Source organism: Mirounga angustirostris, unplaced genomic scaffold (genome assembly GCF_029215605.1).
Source record: "Mirounga angustirostris isolate CCGP_5_RB_7025 unplaced genomic scaffold, mMirAng1.0.hap1 SCAF_1, whole genome shotgun sequence".
NCBI classification, from domain to species: Eukaryota; Metazoa; Chordata; class Mammalia; order Carnivora; family Phocidae; genus Mirounga; species Mirounga angustirostris.
In genome coordinates this window covers 122,464,089-122,474,487 of record NW_026991709.1, presented here as the reverse complement: position 1 = coordinate 122,474,487, position 10,399 = coordinate 122,464,089, and the positions used below count along the sequence as shown (strand labels likewise).

Sequence of the window (10,399 nt, the reverse complement as noted above, 5' to 3'; positions counted from 1 at the left end):
TATACATTTGACACCTAAGGTGAAATTGACAAATTCTTGAAAGACACAAGTTATCAAAGCTTAATAAAAAAATAGATAAATGAAAGAGTCCTATGTTTATTAAAGAAATTAAAATGGCAATTAAGAGCCTTCCAATGAACAATTAACAAAAAATTCATGCCCAAATAGTGCCAGTAGTTAATGCAATGAAATAGTTGAGGATGAAATAATATCATTTCTACATGATGTCATAGAGAAAACAGGAGAAGGAAAAACATCCTAACCCATTTTATGAGTTCAGCATTACCCTAATTCTAAAACTAGACAAAGACATTACTAGAAAGGAAAACTGGAGACCATGGTCTCTCATGAACATAGATGCAAAAACCATCAACAAAATATTAAAAAATCAAATATTGCAATTCATAAAAGGGATAACACATCACAACCTAGTGGGGCTTATCTCTGGAATGCAGATCTGGTTTACCACATTAAAAAACAAAAGAAAAAATTGTGATTATCTCAATAGATGCAGGAAAAGCACTGAACAAAATTAAACATCCATTCATAATAAAGACTCTAAGCTTGGATAAGAAGAAAACTTACATAACTTGATAAAGAACACTACAGGACACTTACATAAACCCTACATTAAGTCATATTTAATGGTGAAAAACTGAAAGTTTTCACCCCCAGATCAGGAATATGGCAAAAAATGTCCTCTCTCACCATTCGTATTCAATACTGTACTGGAAGTTAAAGCCAGTAAGTCAAGAAAGGAAAAAAGAAAGTATAGAGATTGGAAAGAAAGAAAATTGTCTATAGTCAGAGATCCCAAGATTTCTTATGAAGAAAATACCAAAGAATCTACCCCCTCAAAATGAAACAAAAAACCCAACTTTTTAAAACTGCAATTGATTTTTTTCAGGATACAGGTCAATAAACAAAACAATTATATTTCTGTATACCAACAGTGAATAATTGGAAATTAAAATAAAAAATTACTACTCATGAGAGCACCAAAAACTAAAAAAATACTTATGTATAAATTTAACGAATTCAGGTTCTTTATGCTGAAAACTAGAAAACATTCATGAAAGAAGACCTAAATAAATAGAGATATACCATGTTTATGCAAAAGATGTGATACTGTAAAAATGTCCATTTCCCCAATTTGGCTTATAGTTGCAATGTAATTGCAATCAAAAATCTGTAGGCTTTGTATATCTGTAAGATAGATGAAGAATAGTACCAGCATAGAAAATGCTGAGTGAGCAGGGCCAGATGGCTTCCCAGGGGAATTCTACCACACATTAAAGAAGAATTAATACCTATTCTTCTGAAACTGTTCCAAAAAATAGAAATGGAAGGAAAACTTCCAAATTCATTCTTTGAGGCCAGCATTACTTTGATCCCAAAACCAGACAGAGACTCCATCAAAAAGGAGAATTACAGACCAATATCCCTGATGAACACGCACCGCAGGGATCTGCTGGGCTTGGAGACTCCACACGGGGTTGGGTGCCAGAGATAGAAATGCTTGGTCACAGGCAGGGTGAGCACGGAGTGTGGCCAGAGACTGGGGAGATGGAAGTGACTGACTGCTTTTCTCTGGGGGTGCACTGAGGAGTGGGTACCCAAGTTCTCGGCTCCTCCAGGGTGGAGATTGGGAGGCTGCCATTTTCACTCTTGTCCTCCAAAGCTGAACCAAAAGCTTGCAGGGAACAAAAGCTCCTGAGAGCAAACCCGAGCAGATTACTTAGCCTGGATGGGCAAGGGCGGGGCAATTCCGCCTCCAGCAAAGACATTGGGAACGACGGCAACAGGCCCCTCCCCCAGAAGATCAGAAAGAACAGCCAGCCAAGACCAAGTTTACCGATCAATGAGAACGGCAGAACTCCAGAGCTAGGGGAATACTGCATATAGAATCCATGGCTTTTTTACCACGATTCTTTAGTCTTTCAAAGTTGTTTTTTTTTTAACTGTCTTTTTTTTTTTTTGAATTTTTCTTTTTCCCTTTTTCAACCAACATCTTATCAATCCCTTTTTTAAAAAATATTTTTTATTTTTTCATTTTTAGAGCCATATTCTATCCCTTCAGAGTAGTTACCCTTATTTTTGGTATATATATATCTAAGTTGTTCTCTCTTTAAAATTTTGAGATACAGTATTTTCTAACAGATCAAAATATACCCTAAATCTCTAGTGTATGGCTTTGTTCTAGTCTCCTGCCTGACCACATTGTCTCCCTTTTTCTTTTTTTTTTAAATCCTCTTCTTTCTTTTTCAACCAACTTCTTATCAATTCCTTTTATAAAATCTTTTATAATTTTCATCTTTACAGTCATATTCCATCCCTTCATCGTATCAACCCTTATTTGTGTACATATATAAGTTTTTCTTTCTTTAAAATTTTGGGAGGCACTTTCTTCTAACAGACCAAAATATGCCCAAAATCTAGTGTGTGGCACTGATTTATGCACCAGCCTGATCATATTTGATCATATTCTGTTTTTTTGTTTTGTTCTGTTTTTGTTTTTATCTTTATCTTTTTTCTTTCTTTCCCTTTCTTTTCCCAGGTTTCAGGTCTTTTCTGATTTGTTTAGAGTATATTTTCTGGGGACGTTGTTACCCTGTTAGCATTTTGTTCTCTCATTCATCTATTCTCCTCTGGACAAAATGACAAGATGGAAAAAATCACCTCAACAAAAAGAACAAGAAGTAATACCGACTGCCAGGGACCTATTCAATATGGACTTTAGTACGATGTCAGACCTAGAGTTCAGAATGACGATTTTAAAGATACTAGCTGGGCTTGAAAAAAGCATGGACGTTATTAGAGAAACCCTTTCTGGAGAAATAAAACAACCAAAATCTAACCAAGTAGAAATCAAAAAGGCTATTAATGAGGTGCAATAAAAAATGGGGGCGCTAACTGCTAGGATAAATGAGGCAGAAGAAAGAATCAGTGATATAGAAGACCAAATGATGGAAAATAAAGAAGCTGAGAAAAAGAGAGATAAACAATAACTGGATCACGAGGGCAGAATTCGAGAGATAAGCGATACCATAAGACGAAACAACATTAGAATAATTGGGATCCCAGAAGAAGAAAGAGAGAGGGGGCAGAAGGTATATTGGAGCAAATTATAGCAGAGAGCTTCCCTAATCTGGGGAAGGAAACAGGCATCAAAATCCAGGAGGCACAGAGAACCCCTCTCAAAATCAATAAAAATAGGTCAACACCCCGACATCTAATAGTAAAATTTACAAGTCTCAGAGACAAAGAGAAAATCCTGAAAGCAGCTCAGGAGAAGAGATCTGTAGCCTACAATGGTAGAAACATTAGATTGGCAACAGACCTATCCACAGAGACCTGGCAGGCCAGAAAGGACTGGCATGATAAATTCAGAGCACTAAATGAGAAAAATATGCAGCCAAGAATACTATATCCAGTGAGGCTGTCATTGAAAATAGAAGGAGAGATAAAAAGCTTCCAGGACAAACAAAAACTAAAGGAATTTGCAAACATGAAACCAGCCCTACAAGAAATATTGAAAGGGGACCTCTAAGTAAAGAGAGAGCCTAAAAGTAACATAGACCAAAGACAATATACAGTAACAGTCACCTTACAGGCAGTACAATGGCACTAAATTCCTATCTTTCAATAGTTACCCTGAATGTAAATGGGCTAAATGCCCCAATCAAAAGACACAGGCTATCAGATTGGATAAAAAACAAGACCCATTAATATGCTATCAGCAAGAGACTCATTTTAGACCCAAAGACATCTCCAGATTGAAAGTGAGGGGGTGGAAAACCATTTACCATGCTAATGGACTTCAAAAGAAAGCTGGGGTGGCAATCCTTATAGCAGACAAATTAGATTTTAAACCAAAGACTATAATAAGAGATGAGGAAGGACACTATATCCTACTTAAAGGGTCTACCCAACAAGAAGATCTAACAATTGTAAATATCTATGCCCCTAACATGGGAGCAGCCACTTATATAAGCCAATTAATAACAAAAGCAAAGAAACACATTGACAATAACATAATAATAGTAGGGGACTTTAACACCCCCCTCACTGAAATGGACAGATCATCTAAGCAAAAGAGCAACAAGGAAATAAAGACTTTAAATGACACACTGGACCAAATGGACTTCACAGATATATTCAGAACATTCCATCCCAAAGCAACAGAATACACATTCTTCTCTAGTGCCCATGGAACATTCGCCAGAATAGATCACATCCTAGGTCACAAATCAGGTTTCAACCGGTACCAAAAGATGGGGATCATTCCCTGCCTATTTTCGGACCACAATGCTTTGGAACTAGAACTCAATCACAAGAGGAAAGTCAGAAAGAACTCAAATACATGGAGGCTAAAGAGCATCCTACTAAAGAATGAATGGGTCAACGAGGAAATTAAAGAATTTTAAAAATTCATGGAAACCAATGAAAATGAAAACACAACGGTTCAAAATCTTTGGGATGCAACAAAGGCGGTCCTAAGAGGAAAGTATATAGCAATACAAGCCTTTCTCAAGAAACAAGAAAGGTCTCAAATACACAACCTAACCCTACACCTAAAGGAGCTGGAGAAAGAACAGCAAATAAAGCCTAAGCCCAGCAGGAGAAGAGAAATAATAAAGATCAGAGCAATCAATGAAATAGAAACCCAAAGAACAGTAGAACAGATCAACGAAACTAGGAGCTGGTTCTTTGAAAGAATTAACAAGATTGATAACCCCTGGCCAGACTTATCAAAAAGAAAAATGACCCAAATCAACAAAAGCATGAATGAAAGAGGATAGATCACAACCAACACCAAAGAAATACAAACAATTACAAGAACATATTATGAGCAACCATATGCCAGCAAATTAGATAATCTGGAAGAAGTGGATGCATTCCTAGAGATGTATAAGCTACCAAAACTGAACCAGGAAGAAAGAGAAAACCTGAACAGACCTATAACTACTAAGGAAATTGAAGCAGTAATCAAAAATCTTCCAACAAACAAAAGCCCAGGGCCAGATGGCTTTCCAGGGGAATTCTACCAAACATTTAAAGAAGAATTAAAACCTATTCTTCTGAAACTGTTCCAAAAAATAGAAATGGAAGGAAAATTTCCAAACTCGTTTTATGAGGCCACCATTACCTTGATTCCAAAACCAGACAAAGACCCCATCAAAAAGGAGAATTACAGACCAATATCCTTGATGAACATGGATGCAAAAATTCTCACCAAAATACTAGCCAATAGGATCCAACAGTACATTAAAAGGATTAGTCACCACGACCAAGTGGGATTTATTCCTGGGCTGCAAGGTTGGTTCAGCATCCACAAATCAATCAATGTGATACATTAATAAAAGAAAAAACAAGAACCATATGATCCCCTCAATAGATGCAGAAAAGGCATTTGACAAAGTACAGCATCCTTTCTTGATCAAAACTCTTCAGAGTATAGGCATAGAGGGTCCATACCTCAAAATCATAAAAGCCATCTATGAAAAACCTACAACGAATATCATTCTCAATGGAGAAAAACTGAGAGCTTTCCCCATAAGGTCAGGAACATGGCAGGGATGTCCACTATCACCACTGCTATTCAACATAGTATTAGAAGTCCTAGCCACAGCAATCACACAATAAAAAGAAATAAAAGGCATCCAAATTGGCAAAGAAGAAGTCAAACTCTCACTGTTTGCAGATGATATGATACTTTATGTGGAAAACCCAAAGGACTCCACCCCAAAACTGCCAGAACTCATACAGGAATTCAGTGAAGTGGCAGGATATAAAATCAATGCACAGTAATCAGTGGCATTCCCATACACCAACAACAAGACAGAAGAAAGAGAAATTATGGACTCGATCCCATTTACAATCACACCCAAAACCATAAGATACCTAGGAATAAATCTAACCAAAGAGGCAAAGAATCTGTACTCAGAAAACTATAAAATACTCATGAAAGAAATTGAGGAAGACACGAAGAAATGGAAAAACGTTCCATGCTCATGGATTGGAAGAACAAATATTGTGAAGATGTCAATGCTACCTAGAGCAATCCACACATTCAATGCAATCCCCATCAAAATACCATCCTCTTTTTTCAAAGAAATGGAACAAATAATCCTAAAATTTGTATGGAACCAGAAAAGACCCCGCATAGCCAGAGGAATGTTGAAAAAGAAAAGCAAAGCTGGTGGCATCACAATTCTGGACTTCAAGCTCTATTACAAAGCTATAGTCATCAAGACAGTATGGTACTGGCACAAAAACTGACACATAGATCAATGGAACAGAATAGAGAGCCCAGAAATGGACCCTCAACTCTATGGTCAACTCATCTTCGACAAAGCAGGAAAGAATGTCCAGTGGAAAAAAGACAGTCTCTTCAACAAATGGTGTTGGGAAAATTGGACAGCCACATGCAGAAGAATGAAACTGGACCACTGCCTTACACCACACACAAAAATAGACTCAAAATGATTGAAAGACCTAAATGTGAGACAGGAATCCATCAAAATCCTAGAGGAGAACACAGGCAACAACCTTTTCAACCTCAGCCGCAGCAACTTCTTCCTAGAACCATCGCCAAAAGCAAGGGAAGCAAGGGCAAAATGAACTATTGGGCCTTCATCAAGATAAAAAGCTTTTGCACAGCAAAAGAAACAGTCAACAAAACCAAAAGACAACTGACAGAATGGGAGGTATTTGCAAAAGACATTTCAGATAAAGGGCTAGTATCTAGGGTGCCTGCGTGGCTCAGTTGGTTAAGCGACTGCCTTCGGCTCGGGTCATGATCCCGGAGTCCTGGGATCGAGTCCCTCATCGGGTTCCCAGCTCAACGGGGAGCCTGCTTTTCCCTCTAACCCTCTCCCCTCTCATGCTGTTTCTCTCTCTCTCTCTTAAATAAATGAATGAATGAATGAATGAATGAATTAATGAATTAAAGGGCTAGTATCCAAAATCTCTGAAGAACTTCTTTAACTCAACACCCAAAGAACAAATGATCCAATCAAGAAATGGGCAGAAGACATGAACAGACATTTTTCCAAAGAAGACATCCAAATGGCCAACAGACACATGAAAAAGTGCTCAATATCACTCAGCATCAGGGAAATCCAAATCAAAACGTCAAGAGATACCACCCACACCAGTCAGAATGGCTAAAATTAACAAGTCAGGAAACGATAGATGTTGGCGGGGATGCAGAGAAAGGGGAACCCTCCTACACAGTTGGTGGCAATGCAAGCTGGTGCAGCCACTCTGGAAAACAGTATGGAGGTTCTTCAGAAAGTTGAAAATAGAGCTATCATACGATCCAGTAATTGCACTACTGGGTATTTACCCCAAAGATACAAATGTAGTGATCCGAAGGGGTACGTGCACCCCGATGTTTATAGCAGCAATGTCCACAATAGCCAAACTGTGGAAAGAGCCAAGTTGTCCACTGACAGATGAATGGATAAGAAGATGTGGTATATATATACAATGGAATATTATGCAGCCATCATAAGGAATGAAATCTTGCCATTTCCAATGATGTGGATGGAACTGGAGAGTGTTATGCTGAGTGAAATAAGTCAGTCAGAGAAAGACATGTATCATAAGACCTCACTGAATGAGGAATTCTTAATCTCAGGAAACAAACTGAGGGTTGCTGGAATGGTGGCAGGTGGGAGGGATAGGGCGGCTAGGTGATAGACATTGGGGAGGGTATGTGCTATGGTGAGCGCTGTGAATTGTGCAAGACTGTTGAATCACAGATCTGTACCTCTGAAAGAAATAATACATTATATGTTAAAAGAAGAAGAAGAAGAAGAAGAAGAAGGAGGAGGAGGAGGAGGAGGAGGAGGAGGAGGAGGAGGAGATGATGATGATAGCAGGAGGGGAAGAATGAAGGGGGGGAAATCAGAGCAGGAGATGAACCATGAGAGAGGATGGACTCTGAAAAACAAACTGAGGGTTTTGGAGGGGAGGGGACTGGGAGGATGGGTTAGTCTGGTGATGGGTATTAAAGAGGGCACGTTCTGCATGGAGCACTAGGTGTTATATGTAAACAATGAATCATGGAACACTACATCAAAAACTAATGATGTAATGTATGGTGATTAACATAACATAATAAAAAAATAGAATAAGCTTCCCTATAAAAGCAGCACCTTTGTGACATTTTTAACTTTAGTATTCCTCTACTTCTTCCCCCTCCCCTTCAACAGAAACCACACCAACCTCCTCATAATCCTTCTCAAGGGCACCCATGTCCTCATGGGCCTCAGAAAACTCTCCTTCCTCCATGCCCTCACCCACATATCAGTGAACAAAGGCATGTTTGGCATACATCAGATCAAACTTGTGGTCCAGGTGACCCCAGGCCTCAGCAATGGCTGTGGTGCTGCTCAACATGCACACAGCTCGCTATACTTTGGCCAGTTCTCCACCAGGTACCACAGTGGGAGGCTGGTAATTAATACCAACTTTGAAGCCAGTGGGGCACCAGTCCACAAACTGGACGATATGCTTGGTCCTGATGGTGGCAATGACAGCATTGACATTTTTGGGAACCATGTCATGACGGTACCACAGGCAGCAAGCCCTGTACTTACCATGGTGAAGGTCACATTTCACCATTGGTTGGCTGGTTCAAAGCACATATTGGTGATCTCTGCTACAGAAAGCTGTTCTGGTAGGCTTTCTCAGCAGAGATGACAGGAGCAAATATGACCAGAGGAAAGTGGATGTGGGGATAGAGCATCAGGTGGTCTGGAATTCTGTCAGATCAACTTTCGGGGTTCCATCAAATCTTAGGGAAGCAGTGATGGAGGACACAATTTGACCTCTCAACCTATTCAGGTTAGTGTAGGTTAGGCGTTCAATATTAAGGTTTCTACGACAGATGTCATAGATGGCCTCATTGTCTACCATGAAGGCACAATCTGAGTGCTCCTGGATGGTGTGGGTAGGGAGGATGGAGTTATAGGGGTCAGCTACAGCTGTGGAAACCTGGGGGGCTGGGTAAATGGAAAACTCCACCTTGGACTTCTTGCCAACAGAGAGAAGTTCCATCAGCAGAGAGGTGAACCCAGAATCTGTCTCCCCTCTAAAACTGTGGAAAACCAAGAAGCCCTGAAGACCTGTGCACTAGTCAGGCAGTTTCTGAATGCAGTCCAAGACAAAGTCAATGATCTCCTTGCCAGTGGTGTAGTGTCCTTGGGCATAGTTATTGGCAGCATCTTCCTTGCCTGTGATGAGCTGCTCAGGGTGGCAAAGCTATCAGTAGGTGCCAGTGTGAACTTCATCAATGACTATGAGTTCCAGGTCTACAAACACTGCCCTGGGCACACGCTTGCCAGCATCTATCTCACTGAAGAAGATGTTGAAGGAGCCATCTCTGCCCTCAATGGTCTTATCACTTGGCATCTGACTATTGGGCTGGATGCCATGTTCTAGGCAATAGAGCTCTCAGCAGGCATTGCCAATCTGGACCCCAGCCTGGCCAACATGGATGGAGATGCATTCATGCATGGCTGCTGCTTTGTGGCTGCTGAGCAGATGGTGGAGAAGAAGAGGAAAGTTTGTTGCTTCTTAACAGTGGGACTCTTAGGTGGTTGATGTAAGAGAACCTAGCAGAGAGTTTTTAAGTACAACTCCCAAAGCAGGATCCATAAAAGAAAAATTTAATATCAAAATTAAAAACTTTTGCTCTGCAAAAGACAATATTAAGGAACTGAAAGGACAAACCACACAATGGGAGAAAATATTTTCAAATCACATACCTCACAAAGGACTGCTATCTAAAATATATAAAGAACTCTCAATTTCAACAATAAGTAAACAAAAAATCAATTTAAAAAATGAGCAGAACAACTGAACACTTTACCAAAGAAGATATGTAGATGGCAAATAAACACATAAAAAGATGTTCTACATCATTAGAGATAAGGAAAACGTAAATTAAAGACACAATGAGATGCTATTACACATCTAATGGAATAGCTAAGAACAAAAACAAAAGATAAACTAACAATACAAATTGCTTGCAAAGATTCAAAGCAACTGAAACACACATTGCTGATAGACCTGGAAAATGGCATAGTCACTGTGGAAGAGTTTGGTTGTTTCACATAATGTTAAACATACACTTAACATTTGTCCCAGCAACTGCACTCCTTTGTATTTACTGAGTGAAATAAAAACTTATGTTCACACAAAACCTGTATGCAAATGTTTATATTAGCTTTATTTATAATTGTCAAAAACTGAAAGCAATCCAGGTGTCTGTCCTTCCACAGGTGAACAGATAAAAAAAAATCTGGTACATCCTTGCACTAGAATATCATTCAGCAATAAAAAGACAAGAACAACTAATTCATCCAACAACATGAATGAATCGTAA

The 10,399-nt window shown here is 39.2% G+C and overlaps 1 pseudogene; it reads right to left on the bottom strand.

Annotated features, from left to right (window-relative positions):
• Positions 1 to 8,184: 8,184 nt before the first annotated feature.
• Positions 8,185 to 9,528, bottom strand: LOC123841482 (tubulin alpha-1A chain-like; annotated as a pseudogene).
• Between the last annotated feature and the right edge of the window lie 871 nt (positions 9,529 to 10,399).